The sequence below is a fragment of the Lissotriton helveticus genome, chromosome 3_1 (genome assembly GCF_964261635.1).
Source record: "Lissotriton helveticus chromosome 3_1, aLisHel1.1, whole genome shotgun sequence".
NCBI lineage: Eukaryota > Metazoa > Chordata > Amphibia > Caudata > Salamandridae > Lissotriton > Lissotriton helveticus.
This window is the reverse complement of record NC_136061.1, coordinates 742,729,882-742,748,327: the sequence shown is the minus strand read 5'-3', so window position 1 is coordinate 742,748,327 and position 18,446 is coordinate 742,729,882. Positions and strand designations below refer to the sequence as shown.

The 18,446-nt window shown below is 45.1% G+C and overlaps 1 protein-coding gene across 1 annotated transcript in view; it reads right to left on the bottom strand.

Annotated features, from left to right (window-relative positions):
• The window catches only part of DKK3 (dickkopf Wnt signaling pathway inhibitor 3), a 264,185-nt gene that overhangs the window by 62,543 nt on the left and 183,196 nt on the right, over positions 1-18,446 (bottom strand). The window lies entirely within an intron of this gene.

Sequence of the window (18,446 nt, the reverse complement as noted above, 5' to 3'; positions counted from 1 at the left end):
AAGATGGCAGTTATGGGATGCGGGCGGAGGCCTGATGCCGGCGAAGGTGAGAGGCAGACCGAGGCGGTGAGGCGAGGAGGTGCTGAATGCTGGAGTGGCCGCTGGGACACGCACCTTGCGCCCTGACCTACAGCATTGAGAGGTGAGGTGGCAGCGCTGTACCGATCCTGCTACGCAGCAACAATGGTGTGGAGGCCCTGAGGAGGAAGGCTGACTGGTGGCTGATACCAAAACGTGTGTTTGAAATGTATCAAGGGGGTTTACCAGAGTATTGAGAGGGAGAAGGATGGGTTACGGTAACGGTAGAATGTTCTGGGAGAAGTTGAGATACTTGCTCTACAAAATTGATAGTACTCAGGTTTGTAATATTAACTTCAGAACCACGTGAAAAGTGTGTGCTTCAGGGATACATCAAACACCGAAAGGGCACTACACCAATGCAAGCAAAAGGAAATTGCTATTATTTAGGCACACGTGCTATAACACCAAAATGTATCGAAATAAAAACTCACTACGTAATGTGCCAGCACAAACCACTGGTTTATTTACGGATACCTTTGTAACAAATTCTGGGTTGGCCTTAATGAAAACAATGTTGGGGTTGAACAGTAAACATTCACCACCTTACAATTTAGCAGAGGGAAAGGGCAAAATAGATTAATCTCAGTAAGCAGTAAAAAGAAGAATTACGCTGATGTACATCCGAATCGAGTTGGCCATTTCGCCAGAGCACTAAATGCAGTTAGTGGCATTGTAGAATGGAAGGACGGTCAATAAATAAGATGCCGACGCGAAAGATAGGGGCACTAACGGTGATTGGTACACAAAGTTAACACTGAACAAAATAACCTGTGGAGGCGTCAATACTTACGCGACAAGTACTTTGTAAAAACAAAAACAAACAAGTTTGTGGCCAGCGTCAGCGCCCTTTTGGCAGTCTTCCAAGGCAGCAGTAGCTGTGTGTGTTTTTCTCACGTTCAGTACAATTCCCACTTTCGGAGACACACAAAGGCACCGGAAACAGGATCGATAATTGAACCTCCGAGAGCAGGTCTGTGCAGGGGAAGCTGCCTCGGGCTGGGGGTGCTAGGGGGAGGGGGCGCGGGGCAGATGGCTTTCATCTGTAGTCTGCACACGTGTTCCTTCAGAACCGAAAGCAGCGTCAGGAGGAAGAGCCCGCGTGGTTTCACTTTCAGGCTCCGCCGACCGGAGGGTGCAACGCCCGGGAGATGCCCCGGGTTCGGTGAGGCGCAACCAGGAAGCCGGGAAAAGGGAGCCAGGAAGTAGGAAACCGAGGATCCGGCGAGGGCAGAGACAAGAGGAAATCAGGGGACGATCGGGGGTGCAAGGGAAATCGGAACCCCGGCAGGAGAAGATCAGGAGCTAGGAAAAGATCGGGAGGCGGAGAGTTGAGGCAGGCAGGCAGGCATGGGAGGAGAGGAGGAGGGGGGAGGAGAGTAGGGGAGGCACGGCCTAGCGGCCGTGCAATCAAGTAGTGAGGGGGCGGAGTTGTGGGAATGCTGAGAGAGAGAGTAGGCGGCTGGGGGCATGTGCACGCGCATTTAAGCTCAATGCGCATGCGCATTGAGCTTAAATTTATCGTGCACTGCAAGGAATCGCCACGATTCCTTGCAGTGTGGATAAAGAGCGGATAAGTGCCAATACTCTCGCCTTGCTCGATGCGCATGCGCATCGACAGGCGAGACCTAAAAACCATAGACATTCACAGAAAAAAACAAAGGTTACAGGGACGTTATAGTTAAGAATTAGCATTTAAAAAGCCTTAGAAATTCACTAAAAAAACTAAGGTTACAGAGATGTTATAGTTAGGTTCAGGTTTCACTCATACACAACCAAATAAATTCAGCAGTTATAGTTAGCTGAACTAACTATAACTAGCACCCCTACAATGCACTGCTTATGACCTCACATATTACTTCACTCATGATATGGACAGTGAAATCACTGATGACATCATTGATGACATCTCAAATAGGTATGCTAGAGGGGTCTGGGACCCGGGACCCATAAAGGCCAATACATTTTAATGGTTTTTCTAGATGCACAGGAATACGTGGATCCCCGCGGTGATCAGCCCAACCCAGATCTCCTTTGGAACAGTGAATCCTGATGCAGCTCATCAGAGGCCCCACCCCCCTTGGTCACCACTCTGCAAACGTGCCTCCTGGCACCTAACTGGATGGGGGATGAAGTCCCCTTCGATGCTGAGAGTCCCTTGGGGCCAAGAACCCCTCCTGATACCTCCAGTAAGTCCCACATACCAGGATTGATCGACGTTTGTCAGAGGCCCTTCCCCCTTTCTCCACCATTCTGCAAACGCTTCTCCTGGCACACTCTAGGCTGGGGATTACGTCTCCTTGGATCCTAAAGGTCCTTTGGGGGCAAGAACTCTCCTGGTACCTCCTCTAAGTCCCACACAGCAGGACTGCAGAGAGCTCGATGCCCCCTCATCAACGTGCCTCCCGGTGCACTACTGGATGGGGGATGTAGTTCCCTTGGTTGCTGAGGGTCCTTGGGGGTCAAGAACACCTCCTGTTAACTCCACTAAGTCCCACACAGTGGGATTGCTGAGAGCTTGTCGCAGGCCCCACCCCCTTCCTCCAACACTGCAAACTCACTTCCTGGCGCACTACTGGTTGGGGGATTAAGAACTTTGGATGCTGAGGGTCCTTGGGGTCCAAGAACCCCTCCTGTTACCATCAGTAAGTCCCAAACAGCCGGTTTGTTGAGAGCTGATCAGAGGCCCCAGCCCTTTTCTATACCACTCTGCAAACGCGCCTAGTAGTTAAAAAATCATAGAAATTCACTGAAAAAAACAGAGGTTGCAGGGTCATTATAGTTAGGAAATAGAATTTTTTTTAAACCTTAGAGATTCACTGAAAAAGGTTACAGGGACATTATAGTTAGGCTCAATTCTCACTCGTGCAAAACCAGTGAAATTCAGCAGTTATAGTTACTTGAAATAACTAAAACGTATGCACCTGCTGCAAAGACAGACCCGAGGTAACGCAGGTGGCATTACTTCACGAAGCGACAGGATTTGCATAATGAAAGCAGTAACGAGACTTTTGTGTTGTGCAGAATGTTGACAGCCCCACTTGGGTTTTAGTAACTTTATTTCGGCAATACATGCACAACAACTCACTGTAGGAAGAGCTGGGACACTACCAATACCAGAATGCCGTGCGAACGGCCACGCCCACAAGAGTTGGTATCGGAACGTATTTAAAAGTGAACCGCAATAGGTTTGTGCATGTTTGCTGTTTCAGGCCTCTGAGGAAGTATGAAAATATGAAACGCGTCAGGCTGACTATCACGGAGAAGCTGTGCACTTTGATGTAACCCAACAGCAAGCCTTCATTAAATATGAGCAAAACCGTTCCTGTTTGGGCCCCTTCCTTTTGTTGTGGCAAAGATTGATGGATATATTACGGCCAGTCAAGGCTGTGGATGGAGCCCTGCTGCAAAGACAGACCCGAGGTAACGCAGGTGGCATTACTTCACGAAGGGACAGGATTTGCATAATGAAAGCAGTAACGAGACTTTTGTGTTGCGCAGAATGTTGACAGCCCCCCACTTGGGTTTTAGTAACTTTATTTCGGCAATACATGCACAACAACTCACTGTAGGAAGAGCTGGGACACTACCAATACCAGAATGCCGTGCGAACGGCCACACCCACAAGTGTTGGTATCGGAACGTATTTAAAAGTGAACCGCAACAGGTTTGTGCATGTTTGCTGTTTCAGGCCTCTGATGATGTATGAAAATATGAAACGCATCAGGCTGAATATCACGGAGAAGCTGTGCACTTTGATGTAACCCAACAGCAAGCCTTCATTAAATACGAGCAAAACCGTTCCTGTTTGGGCCCCTTCCTTTTGTTGTGGCAAAGATTGATGGATATATTACGGCCAGTCAAGGCCGTGGATGGAGCCCTGCTGCAAAGACAGACCCGGGGTAACGCAGGTGGCATTACTTCACGAAGGGACAGGATTTGCATAATGAAAGCAGTAACAAGACTTTTGTGTTGCGCAGAATGTTGACAGCCCCCCCACTTGGGTTTTAGTAACTTTATTTCGGCAATACGTGCACAACAACTCACTGTAGGAAGAGCTGGGACACTACCAATACCAGAATGCCGTGCGAACGGCCACGTCCACAAGTGTTGGTATCGGAACGTATTTAAAAGTGAACCGCAACAGGTTTGTACATGTTTGCTGTTTCAGGCCTCTGATGAAGGATGAAAATATGAAACACGTCAGGCTGAATATCACCGAGAAGCTGTGCACTTTGATGTAACCCAACAGCAAGCCTTCATTAAATACGAGCAAAACCGTTCCTGTTTGGGCCCCTTCCTTTTGTTGTGGCAAAGATTGATAGATATATATATATACATATATATATATATATATATATATATATATATATATATATATATATATATATATATATATATATATATATATATATATATATATATATATATATATATATATATATATATATATATATACATACATATATATACACAGTATCTGCCCACCCTGACGTTGTCCGGGGATGAAAATGAAAGTCTCGAAAGTTTTTTTTTTACCTGTGTAGTTGAGCAGTGCATACACGGTAACGCTAGGTGTCCATTGCAGCCGAACATGTGCCTCCGCTTGTCCAGCCAGTGTGAGGAAGCGCCACAGTGACTGCGTTTTAGCCCCGTTGCTACCATGAATCGCCTCAGCACTCGCCTCAGCACCCGAGCAATTTTGGGAACGTCTTTGTCGGCTCCAGCCGCTAACGTTTTTGTCCGCTGTACCTGACGCCACTGCAACATATGAACTTGGTCAGCCGCGAACCTGTTTGTCCACTGTAGCGCCACTTAGACGCCCCACATGGCGTCAACGGCCAACGCCCACAACAATGCCAAATGCACCGCCCACTCGTATTGGAACTCTAGTCCCACCCAGAACGCTTCTCGCAAGCGGTGTAATCCAGCTTGGTTTTGACGAATGCCTCGCCCATCGCTCTATGCACACGCCCCCAGCACAACGCACACGCCCACAACGGTCTACTTTGCCCCTAACCTTCTTTTCCCCTTATAATGTATATGGTGGGCTGCTGTATAGCCTATGTCCATCTGCTGATACTGTGTTTTGCAATGCTGCATTGGGTGTTCCGATTGGCCCTGCAGTTCCTCCTGAGCTTACCCGCCTCAAAGGTTTGGGCTCTCTCTTTATAATATTAGTATGGATGTAAGTATATATCAGGCAAGTGAAACCCCTATATGTATATATATATTCACTGAAAAAACCATAGGTTATAGACCATATATAGTTAGGAATTAGCATTTAAAAAACCTTATTTTACTCACACAAAACCATTGAAATTCCATATATAGTTAGTTGCACTAACTATATATTGCGCACCCGCAATCCACTGCTGATGATGTCACATATTACATCATTCATGACATGGTCAGTGACATCACTGATGACATCACTGATGACATCTCAAATGACATCACTGATGACATCACTGATGACAACATCCAGTGACTATGTTTCTGTAAAGTTAAAATATGTCTTACATATTGAAGAATGAGTGGATGTATAAGTGTCTGGACGAAGGATTTAGTAGGTGCATGACTGAATGTATGAGTGAGTGATTAAATGTGTCTCACTGAGTGCATGGGTTAGTGACTAAACTGTCTTAATTTGTGCATCATTATGTCTGTTGTTCTGTAAACTGCTGCATGTGTTGATCAGTAGCTATATGAGTAACTATATGGGTTATTGATTGATTGCCCAAGTATTTGCATGGGAGACTGAGTGTGTGTGTGGCTGGATGGGAGGTGTGTGACTCTGTACAGATCAATGTGTACTTGTATCAATGATTGTATAAGAGAGTAAGTATGTGTTAGTATATGGTTGAAAACGTAAGGTGCTCTATGTTTAACTGTATAGAGTAGAAAATGGAAGTGTGATTGATTCTTTACAGGACTGACTAGGTGTGTGAGTAACTCCATGGATGAGTGGCAGAGTGTGAGTGTCTGTATAGGTGTATGAGTGCATATGATTGTATTGTAAACATGAGTGATTGTATGTATGAATGATTGTATGGGTGAATGAGTGAATGTGTGTGTAGACGTAGGAATCAGTGAGTACGTATGTAGTAACTAGTATTGGTGTGTCAATGGTTTCAAAAATTATACTCTGTTTTTAACACTGGATGAAACAGAGGTTATATTAAAATGTGAGGAGATGCATTGTATTGTCACATGAATGATATCATCAGTGATGTGGTCATTGATGTCAAATGAGATGTCATCAGTGATGTCATCAGTGATGTCATTTGAGATGTCATCAGTGATGTCATCAGTGATGTCACTGACCATGTCATGAATGATGTAATATGTGACATCATCAGCAGTGGATTGCGGGTGCGCAATATATAGTTAGTGCAACTAACTATATATGGAATTTCAATGGTTTTGTGTGAGTAAAATAAGGTTTTTTAAATGCTAATTCCTAACTATATATGGTCTATAACCTATGGTTTTTTCAGTGAATTTTCAAGGTTTTGTAAATGCTAATTCCTAACTATATATGGTCTATAACCTATGGTTTTTTCAGTGAATTTCAATGGTTTTTTAATAGCAAATATCATAAGCTGTCGAATGTCAAGTACGTGGTAAGAATTTTTTTTTTCGTGTTTATGCACACTGATCTGCTTTGATTGCTGCCCCCCACCCCTCATTTCTATTAGGAGTACTCTCTCTTTGCAGATAGTGAAGGGTAGTTAATGCAGCCCTTTCCCCCTTTGTAATCCGTCGTGCCTGCTTCTCTCTCCATTTGATTGATTGTTCTCTTTGGTTCATTCTCTATTTACAAACAAGCACAGAGTCGCAATACTCTGTTTAGTCTTTGCAGATAGCGAAAAATCGTGTAAAAAAACAAAAGGAATCGAGCAAAATCAGTAGGCCACTAATGGGATCTCTTTTGACCTCGCTAAAATAGAAACATTAGGAACAACCTGTTGAAAATAGCAATGCGTATGTATATAAGCGGCGTTCATTTGTGTTCACAGTACCCCTTGTTGATTGTTTCAATCGAGCATTGAATTGTTCGAAGTTAATTCTCTTAACGATCTTCTCTACCTGCAAACGAGGAAGAATAGGAATATTCTATCTCCCTTTGCAGATAGTGAAGGGTAGGTAACGCAAGCCTTTAACACGTCGTACCTATTTCATTCCTCATTGATTGATTGATTGTCCGAACATTGACTGTTTGGGAATTAGTTCTTTTTGGAGGTATTCCCTGTTTGCAAATAAACGTAGGAAAATCTTTGCAAGTAGTGAAAGGGTACGTAATGCGGACCGTTCTCCCCCGTTGTAATCTGTCATGCCTATCTACTCCCCACTGATTGATGCACCTTTTTCACCCGGACCATTTACTAGAGATACGTCATCTGGCCCGACCAGAGAGCACCCCTAGTGAAAAGGACATATGCAATAATAACGAAGTGATCACTGTATCCTGTTAACAGAAACTTTACCATGAAACAACCTGGAAAGAAAAAAATAGGAAAACGAAAATCAGTAGGCCACTGATGAACATGAACTTTTATTAAACAACGAACAAAGAAACGATAACATAACGTAATGATAAAACCTATTAATGTCCTAGAAACAAGAAAACGTTAAAATATGCCAGTGGTGAGAGACCAGAAAAACAGTAAGAGAAACCAAATCACCCCTCGCTGTCCCACCGCCTGCCACGCCAAAAAAATCGATAGACTAGGGAAAATGCAAGTCAGTAGAACATCCACCCCCACTCTGGAAACTTCCAAGGTGGGGCAGGGTTCCGGCTACGCCCAGCCGGGAGCAGCCCATATAAGGCAGGTTCTGCTGCCACGCCTCGGCCAGGAGATCCTAACGTAGGGTGTAGCCGGAGGAGAGGCCGAGACCAGCGGGACCCGGCCAGGGGATTGCCTTTACAACGCTGAACAGTTGCAGGGGGGGGGAATGTCTCCTCGACCCTCCCCTCTCTCTCCCAGTCCGGCCGCGGTGGCCCTTGAGAGTTGCAGGTAGTCCCGCCACATGCTCTTCCGGTCCGACCACCAACGGTCGGGGGGCCGAGGCCGACGGGATCCGGCTGCAGCCGATAAACCAAGAAACCCGTTCATGGGGCCAGAGCCAGGGGCGTCCGGCCGACATCCACCGGAAGCCCGGCCCGAAGACGGACGGGACACTTCTTTCTTTTATAATGGCTGCGACAACACTGGAGGGGGATGTCTTGCACATGCCTCCGACCCCCCCTCGTCCTCATCGCCTGGTCCGGCCATAACAAATCTCAAGCGAGACGCCGTGGGGTGCACTGGGAGGGAGAGACGGTGCGAACAGGCCTCTCCCGCCTCCCCAGGTGGAGGCTTCCCAGCTGCACCCTCAGCGCTCCAGGCGGTGGCATCCTAACAACTACAGTGCTGCACAGTTTCGGAACGACCTAGATAACGGTTCTTCCACTGTGGCCATGCTGCAACGTCTCGCCCGGCAGGGTGGAGCCCGTCCGCTCATGTGACCCCGCGATCGCCGGTAGCTGCCGAACTCTCAAAATGGCGGTCGACCTGGCAAGAGCGGGCCCAACATAAAGAAATGGCCCGGTCACTGGTTGACTCCACCACCGTAGTCCTCCACGACCTTGAAGATTCTAGAGGAGCCGCGGGAGTCTCCGACCCCCGATGGGGAATGACTGCCATGATCGCCCGTGGAGTGACGAAACTGTATCCGCGGGACGTCGGCGCTCCCATGCTGGCGCCAGCCTCACTTTGAATTACTACAATCCTGCAGACCTCACTTCCGGTGAAAGCACAGTGTGACCCGGTAGGAAAAATTATTGCACCCCCTCCCCTTTTTGACTGATAGTTCAAACCACCGATCCTTTCCTTTGCCCTTTTAACGGAACTTTGGACTGCCTCCCCCTCTTTTACATTTTCTAGAGAAAACAAAACATTAACCACTACATTAGCATAGCAGTTGACACCAGAACTGTTTTCAAATTGAAAACCAACAACATCTTCAACAGAATCCTTTTTGTTTCTGCTGTGACCCTGCTACAGCACAGGCATTGTCCCCAGCAGTAATTCTGCAATGCCGGTAAGAATAGCTGTGGTGCCTACTGGACTCACTCACCCCCGCGGCGCCCCACGCCGTTTTTTGCTGGGCGGCAACTTACTAGACATCACTTTCGTGCCATCTAGATTTCAGCGCGTTCTGCTGCCTTGGAACTATTCGCACAACAGACCGCTACTGACAAGAATATTTCATTATTGGTGCTGTCAATTTCAATAAATCTATTGGATAATTAAAAAGAAATTGCCACGGTCTCTTCGTTGTTTAAATGTTTTTACTGTTTTTGTTTTGTTGTATATATTTATATGTTATTAAAGTTTTATATTCCTACTACTTTGTTGGAGTGCTATATATTTTTAATGTGACACATAATTGTAAAAACTTTGATGTACAAAGAGTCATTCCTGGAATCTTCCGCTTCAGGCTCGGTCCTCTCCCCAATCACAATACAGGATGGTTTTCAGATAGTAGGAACGCGTGTGCTGTGACGGATCACATCGGGTGTGGGCCTTGATCTACTATAACTCCTTTGAAGAGGGGTGATTCTTTACAGCTGGGGCCATAAACTACATCTGCAGGGCTAGCTGATAGCCTAGGACCGGCCTGGACATTCGGACACAGAGGAAGAGGAGTGTCAGAGGGTGCGGTAGTGAATAGGGCGAAAGGGAGGTGTCGGGCGGGCACAGAGTGTGATTCTCAGGGAAGAGCAGCGCAGATGGGGGAAGGTTTATTGCCCATGCATAAGACAGAGAGCGGTGGTGACCAGTGCCTGGGGGAGATGCTTACGAGGGTGAGGAGCCATGCTACGAATCGACAGCGTGCAGAGAGTGGGTCTGGTCAAGACATCTAAAATGGCTGCCGTGCACGACAAAAGTGTGGCATTTCAAAAAAGGCAAGATGGCGCAGACAATGTTTTTCAACACTTCCTCATTTCCTTCGAATCGAACGTTAACAGACGTTGGGGCATATTACCAAAGTTAAGCGATATTTATCGCTAACGATGCTTACCAACCAATTTTTTACCACTAAGCATCGTCAGAAATTATCGAAGATAAACCTTACTATTATCAAGGTTTATCGCAAATGCGATAATAAACGGCCGCAATGCATGAATATCGCTAAAAACTCAGCGATATTCATGCATTACCGAGCTAATACTCTTAGCCATGTTATCCACCTCCCATTGGATAACATGGCTAAGAACTGCTCAGGGCAGGTGTTACTTTTTGGAGATATTCGCGCTTAGCGCGAATATCTCCAAAAGTTGGTAATAGGAGATAGATATCTTGCATGTTGTAATGCAAGTTATTGTGGTATATGGAACTCATACCATAATCTCTCAGGAAAGCAGAAACTGATCCTTTTGGGACCGCCTAAAAAGGTCTAGGGGGTGAGGAGTACTCTACTTTGCCCCCTTTTCACGTTCCGAACTATTTTATTTTACTCTCTTCTGTAATTACACAAAATACCAGCGATAAGATGCATCGGAGACACACAGTGAGAGAAAGGAGGCCGGAGATGAAGAAGACATGTCAAATACACATTGGAGATAATATAGTGGCAGAAGGGAAGTAAATATGAGTAAACTTACCATGTAACATAAAAATGTTGCACTCTATACTATAAGTCTCATTTTATACTACAATCACTTCGCTACAACCTCATAAATTAAAAATAAAAATAAATAATGTCTCAAACAATTTTTGATTTCTAAATATAAATTTATTCTTCAGAATTTTCTAAATTTGAAACAACTAGTAACATGTCCTCATCAGTAATTTCCTCTTCAATCATCTCATCTGGAATCTCCTCATTAAAAGTCTGCAATGATGATTCTTGTAACTCTATGGTCTCCAAACACTCGATAAATTCGCCATCAAGAGATTGATCAAAAAAATCATTCAAGTCATCTCCTCCTTCTGACAATATTTCATTATTGGTGCTGTCCATTTCAATCAATGTAGTGGAATCATTCAAGTCATCTCCTCGTGACAATATTTCATTATTGGTGCTCTCAATTTCAATCAATGTAGTGGAATCATTCAAGTCATCTCCTCCTTGTGACAATATTTCATTATTGGTGCTGTCCATTTCAATCAATCTAATGGAATCATACAAGCCATCTCCTCCTTGTGACAATATTTCATTATTGGTGCTCTCAATTTCAATCAATGTAGTGGAATCATTCAAGTCATCTCCTTGTGACAATATTTCATTCTTGGTGCTGTCCATTTCAATCAATCTAATGGAATCATACAAGTCATGTCCTCCTTGTGACAATATTTCATTATTGGTGCTCTCAATTTCAATCAATGTAGTGGACAATTCAAAAGAAATTGCCACGGTCTCTTCATTGTGAGCCATTTTATTTTGAAATTGCTTGCTGTAAATTGCAGAAAAAAATAATCACTTTCATTTATCGTTTTTAGTAATACATAATATAAAACTAACTTCATCAAGTATTTAGTATAACAGAAGGACAGCAAATAAATAACAGAAAACATTTTTCAAATTATCTTCAAGTGTACAACATAGTTCCCCTTACAAATTAACAACTCACCTTTTTAAAAGTAGCAGAAGTGTTAGTACTGTGTAAATCAAACACCAGAAATTCACCACCAAAAATTCCTCACAAATGTACCTCAGACAGTAGTATCACAAAATGGCTGTGGTTTCCTCTCATTTGACATATATACATAACCAATTAACTTTCATCACACACAAATACAAAACCAAAGTAACATTTTAATTGGTTCTAAATTTCAACACTTTCAAATGTGTTTTCCCCATGCAATTTTCCATAGGACATTTACATACGTCTACAGCCTGAATGGCTGAACGGAATTACACCAAACTTGGCAAAATGGTACATCAAACCTAAGAGGTCAGGAAGGATCTACTATGCCCCCTTATGGTCATTTCCCCCTTCGCTTTGGCCTCCTCTTGTCTCTCAATCCTACCGAGGGACAAGATGGCGGCCGCTACGGACTGTTTGGAATGTTGACAGACGCCGGAGAACCAATCAGCTTCGCAAAGCTCCGTAACGCGAAAAGTACGCGAAGCGGAGCGCTGTTACAGATATATATCTTTTTTTCAACGTTAATTTCTCAAAATCCACTGGAGCACATATATTGAGACCTAGCAAAGGCACATCGGGCTACCAGTCCCTAATATTTTGCCAAGTTTCGTGCAAATCCATTCAGCCGTTCGATTATTATTATTTTGGTTTTTTTTTGCCCCGCGGGGCCCTTTTAAAACCTCCACATCAAACCTAGGGGGTCAGCGAGGATCTACTATGCCCCCTTATAGTTATTTCCCCCTTTGTTTTGACCTCCTCTTGTCTCTCGATCCTACCGAGAGACAAGATGGCGGCCGCTACGGACTGTTTGGAATGTTGACAGACGCCGGAGAACCAATCAGCTTCGCTTCACAAAGCTCCGTTGCGCGAAAAGTCCGCGAACCAGAGCGCTAACCGGTCCGCTGTTACAGATATATATCTTTTTTTAAACGTTAATTTCTCAAAATCCACTGGAGCACATATATTGAGACCTACAAAAGGCACATCGGGCTACCAGTCCCTACAATTTTGCCAAGTTTCGTGCAAATCCATTCAGCCGTTCGGGCTAAAAGTGAGGCCAACCGCCCTATGGAAAACTCAATGTTAAAAACACGTTTTGGGACCCCCCTTTTTTCTCGGCCCCCACTGGACGAACCCCCCCCAAATTTTCAAGGGCTGCTCAGAAACAAAATGTGCCATTTTCCTGAAAATTTCAGCCGATTCCGTCCACAAACGCCAAAGTTATTAGACATAGAATTTTCAAAAAACCCATAGAGAAAAAATCCTAACTATATATACCTACTGGCGACCGCCAGTAGGTAATATATATATATATATATATATATATATATATATATATATATATATATACATATATATATATATATATATATATATCCAGCGCAAAGTTGTCCCCTTCGCAGAAGCCACAACAGAAGGGTAAGTTTTCAGCGTTTTTCATTTAATGATGACAGAATCACAGCTACACAGCCAAAGCGAGTCACCAAATTGGAACGCCCAACGCGTTTCGTGTATTCTCCACACTTCATCAGGGGCGGGTCTCTGAGCAAACACCAAATAGTCCCGAACAACTTAAGTACCTTGTATCATTTGCCTCAGTGGGCGGGGCAGAAAAATTGCCTGCTGGTCTTGGTAGTGCTTCGGATTAGCGAGCTACTAAATTGCCGACTTTTATAAAAAACCACAGTGGGTCGGTGAAATGTCCTGCTAGTGGAATAGCTGCACAGTGCATCTGGCATCACGCACCTTCTGCCCGAATGTGCCGAAGTCGGTTAGCTTCGGTACCGGTTCGCGCTGCGGACGGGCTTCCTGTCATGGCAGGACTGGCCGTGATATTATCCAACGCAAAGTTGTCCCCTTCACAGAAGCCACAACAGCCGGGTAAGTTTTCAGCATTTTTCATTTAATGATGGCAGAATCACAGCTACATAGGCAAAGCGAGTCACCAAATTGGAACGCCAAATGCGTTTCGTGTATTCTCCACACTTCATCAGGGGCGGATCTCTGAGCAAACAACAAATAGTCCCGAACAACTTAAGTACCTTGTATCATTTGCCTCAGTGGACAGGGCAGAAAAATTGCCTGCTGACCTTGGTAGTGCTTCGGATTAGCGTGCTACTAAATTGCCGACTTTTATAAAAAAAACACAGTGGGTCAGTGAAATGTCCTGCTACTGAAATAGCTGCACAGTGCATCTGGCATCACGCACCTTCTGCCCAAATGTGCCGAAGTCGCTTGGCTTCGGTACCAACGTTTCTGAAGGATTGTAGTTAGATCTGGTACTGATTACGTGTCTTTTGTATCTCCTACAGATCTCCCTCCCCGCAGTTCCTACCCTTTCCTCCCTCCGCTTGATGACCTCAATAGTCTGTGTGTTACATTTGCCAGACTTGGGGTTATCCAGCGGTGGGCCCCTATAGAGCATCGATACAACCCTGAGGCTTTGGAACGGAGGAGCCTGACAAAAGATATACTTATTTTAAAGGGTCAAGATTAATCTGGTCGGTTCAAGCAAAGGTAATAAACCAGTCTTCATGTGCGGTAAGAACTAACATAAAATTAGCAATGCTAACTCAATTTAATCTCCCTCCATTTGATATCCCTGGCCTTTACCCAGCCATTAACTTTCACTCATATAATGAATTCAATGGACAGCATCAGTGGCAGTGCGATGTGCGTATTCCCGTGCGTTGTCTCCTCCGCTGCTGCCAAAGTCGTCGCCAATGGGTGTCTGTTCTGTTTTTTCCTGCCGAGTTTCATGGGATTTTTGATTTGACGCCATCCTTTGAGCCATTCCTGAGCCTCCTCCGGAGTTGTGAAGAACCACACCTTCCCCTCTTTTTCCACTCTTAGACGAGCGGGAAAGAGCATGGAATACTTAAGCTCGCGGTTCCTGAGTTCTTTCTTCACTTTGAAGAAACTGCGGCTTTGCTATGTTACCGCGGCAGTGTAGTCCGTAAAATATTTTATAGTGCTATGTTCAATGCGCAGTGGGGGGGCTGCTCGGGCCGTTTGGAGAATTACATTGCTGTCTCAAAAGTTAAAGATCCGAGCCAATATGGGTCCCGGAGGGGCTCCAGGTTTAGTTAGGCCTGTCACCTGGTACGTGATGTGCTCTCTTCACAGAGAAGTAGTGTGATAGACCTCTTGGCTGTAGGTGTTTCTGAATTAGTTCCTCCACAAATATATCGGTAGCCTATCCCTCCGCCTTCTCCGGTACGCCAATAATTCTAACATTATTGCAGCTGTTGCACCTGACGTTTAAGGATCTCTGTTTCTTTGTGGAAGGTCACCGTATTTGTTTCTACCTCTTTCACCCTCGCATTCATATTCTTGTGGTCTGCTCAAATCAGCGAGATTTCAGTGGAAACTGTGCCTATACGTGACTGTAGGGACGTGTGCACTTTATTCAATGTGGCCCTAATGTCTTGTAGGGTTACTTCCTGTGCCGCTGCGCGATCAATAGGCTTTGTGGTTGTGTGGTCTGGCATTTCCGACTGCTCTTTAGCCCATGCGTACTTGTCCAATTTTGTTTGGTGGGAGTACGTTGACCTCTTCCCCCTGACATTCCAGGTCTTGTGCTGCGCAGTGGAAAGTGTGTCGTTAACAGTACTCCCCACTGCCTGCCTGTGCGGTACATCACCACATGGCGCCTTTCGGCTTTCCTGTACTCAATTGATGGTGCACTTACTTATGGTAAAGAACATTTATGATGAAACTATTAGTACCCAGGAAATCACAATGCGGTTGTTACAACGACTGCGTTGTGATTCCGCATACCATTACTCCGCATGTCGGAACAACGACATGCGGAGGAGGGGTGGAAGGTGTTGGAATTAAAATTCAATACCTTCCCTAGTGTCCGCACAGACTGGAGTTGGAATAGTAAATTATACTATTCCAACATCGAGCGCCCCCCCTCTGCAAGTCTTTGTTCCGACTTGCGGAGTAATGTAATGGTATGCAGAATCACAACGCGGTCATTGTAACAACCGCGTTGTGATTCCCTGCGTACTAAAAGACTGCAGAATAAGGAGGCATATTCCTTACTTATACACCTAGGAGGATGGTGGTGGAAGAGTGCGCACTGCTCCTTTGGTGCCCACAGCCTCGGATGTTCGGGTACTTTTGGACTGTGGAGGACCCACCGCAGTGTTAGTTCCTGTTTAATCTAAATGATTTGTTTGCGTAACTGTGCCTATGCGCAATAGTGTCCACTCCATGCCGTACACCACAACTTGCCAGGTGCCTCGCTAATAACTGGGTATGCCTCTGGGGAATAGCTTGTGTCTGAGGGCGAAAACTCGTTTTTGGCCTGCCAGCACTGCCAGTGTGTATTCTAGGCCAGGTTGTCTCTTCTTGTTTCCTACTTTGTTTCTCTACAATGGTGCCCCACACCAAACTATTTATTAGTGGCGTAAATGTCACCGGCCCACTCTGCTGAGGACCGCTGAGTTTCACTAGGCTGATGGGTCTTCCTGAGCTACAGTGGTGGGAGGAGTTGACACTTGCACCTGAATAGGGCTGTGCCTGTTCCCACACAAAGAGCTGCATACCCCCCTGTAGCGTGTCTGGAGCCAGGGCCAGAACGGCAGGATCCTGTGCACTACAAAGACCTTTCTTTGAAGTCTCTAGACTTCAAATGCTAAAATTGGTATATGTACTGGACCTCTGACACCATATACTTGGAACACTTCTGGTTTGAGGACATTCTGCCAAGAAGAAGAGCTGTAGTCCTGCCAGGAAGGACTGCCACTTTGCTGCTTGCTTTGCTGTGTTTGCATCATGCCTGCTGCTTCTGTCTTGGGAGTGAGAGGACTGGTTTTTGCTCCCTGCATCATGCTTTTTAAGGTTCTTCAAGGGCTTGGGTTGAGCTTGCCTCCTGTTGGAGGTCTCGGGCCATTAAAGACTAACCCCTGCTGCATCTGGGCTTCTCTGCTGAGAGCCCTACTTAGTCAAGTGTTGCAAAATCCAGTTCCTGGGCCCTTGGAAGGGAGTTGCTGTGCTAAAAAGAAGATCATCAACCTACTGACTTTTAGTGCCTCTTCGAATCGGTGCCGCACTTTGACACCCGTCGCTGCCTGAACCAAATTAGTAGTATCTGCTGAACGCAACGGCGCAACTTGCAATGCAGGACCCAATGCAGCAACTGTGCCTCCGAAGAACCACCACAACATGAGTCTTGAGCACAGCGTCACCGAAGTCCATGACGCCTGACTCCGATGTCTTTGTTTTGTCATCATTTCCAAGGTACCTTAAGCAGGGCCTGTACGACTCCATAGCTCCTCGTGGTCAGCCCCAAACTTTGAGATTCAACTTCGTCAAGCACGTTGGAATAGCCACAGCTGGAACTATTGTGTTTCTGAGTATTATAACTACATTTAATATTGAAGAATTTGTATTTTGATTTGTGTATGTTGGATTCTTATCCGTTAGGTCTTGTTTTAATCAGATAAATATTGGTTATTTTTCTAATGATGTGGAGTACTTTTGTGGTGTTGTCACTGTGTGTGTATGTGCACAAATATTTTACACATTGCCTCTTTAGTTTAGCCTTTCTGCTCTGAGCCAAGCTACCGGAGGGTGAGCACAGGAAAACTGAGGGGCAGATTTACAAGGACTGGCGCATCCCTGCTTATCAGCAGGGCTGCACTAACAAAGATGTGACACGTAGAAATACCCTTGCGCCACCACGGATGCGTTGCATTTACAATGCGGCGTACCGTGGCGCAAGGATAGTCAGACGCGTGTTGCATCTTTTGTCGTAAGGGCAGCGAATTACAGGAGTCGTGTCGCAAGCGCGATGCGACTCCAGCAATGCTCAGTGGCAGCCTATACCTATTGTGCTGTGTCACTCCTTACGCCTGCTTCAAGCAGGCGTATGGTTTTGCGCAGCGGGGTTTCAAAAGTGACTCAGTGAAATCTTGTAAATTTCACTGCGACAGTTTTACGAGGCTTCCTTGCGATAGAATGTCCACCCTGCATACATCATACCTGATGCAGGTATAATGTAGTGTAGGGCTTTACAACGTGACGCATCTCACTAGAAGCGTCACGTTGTAAATAAGTTGCATAGTGGCGCATTGTGTACGACGTACACTTTTACAGGGTGACGCAACTGTGTCGTAAAGATGTCGCAAGGGGCTTGTAAATCTGCCCCTTAGAGTTTACTACACTTACCCTGACTAGGAGTGTGGGTCCCTACGTGGACTGGGTGCAAACCTCTGTCAACTAGAGACCCCACTTCTAACATTGGACATAAAAAGATAACATCTTTTGGGCCATATTGAAACTGATCATTTATTTCAGGTAGGGAAAAGCAGCGATATAATATTCTTTAACAAAATATATGTTGATAAGACAGTGCATATGTTGTAATAGTGCCGCCAGTGAAAATAGCAGCTTCCTCATTAGCATGAGGCTCCCGGTCAACAAAACAACTAGCCATTTCTTAGTCATCTATCAACAAAACAGAGTCTACAAGCGACTAAACCTGAAAACATGTAGGAATGAAACATGCGATGGTTAGATTGGAAATAATACATTCTCAGTTTTGACAGTTACCATCTTAACTTCTATGTTTGTTTAGATATACCCCCTAAATTATTTCACAGCATAGGTCTTTATCTCTGTTTTTATAGGCATTTTTTTTTACATATGTCAGTGATCTAACATGCTGTAGCCTATTCAGTATTTTTCCTTATAATTTTAACTTTGTTTTTAGTGT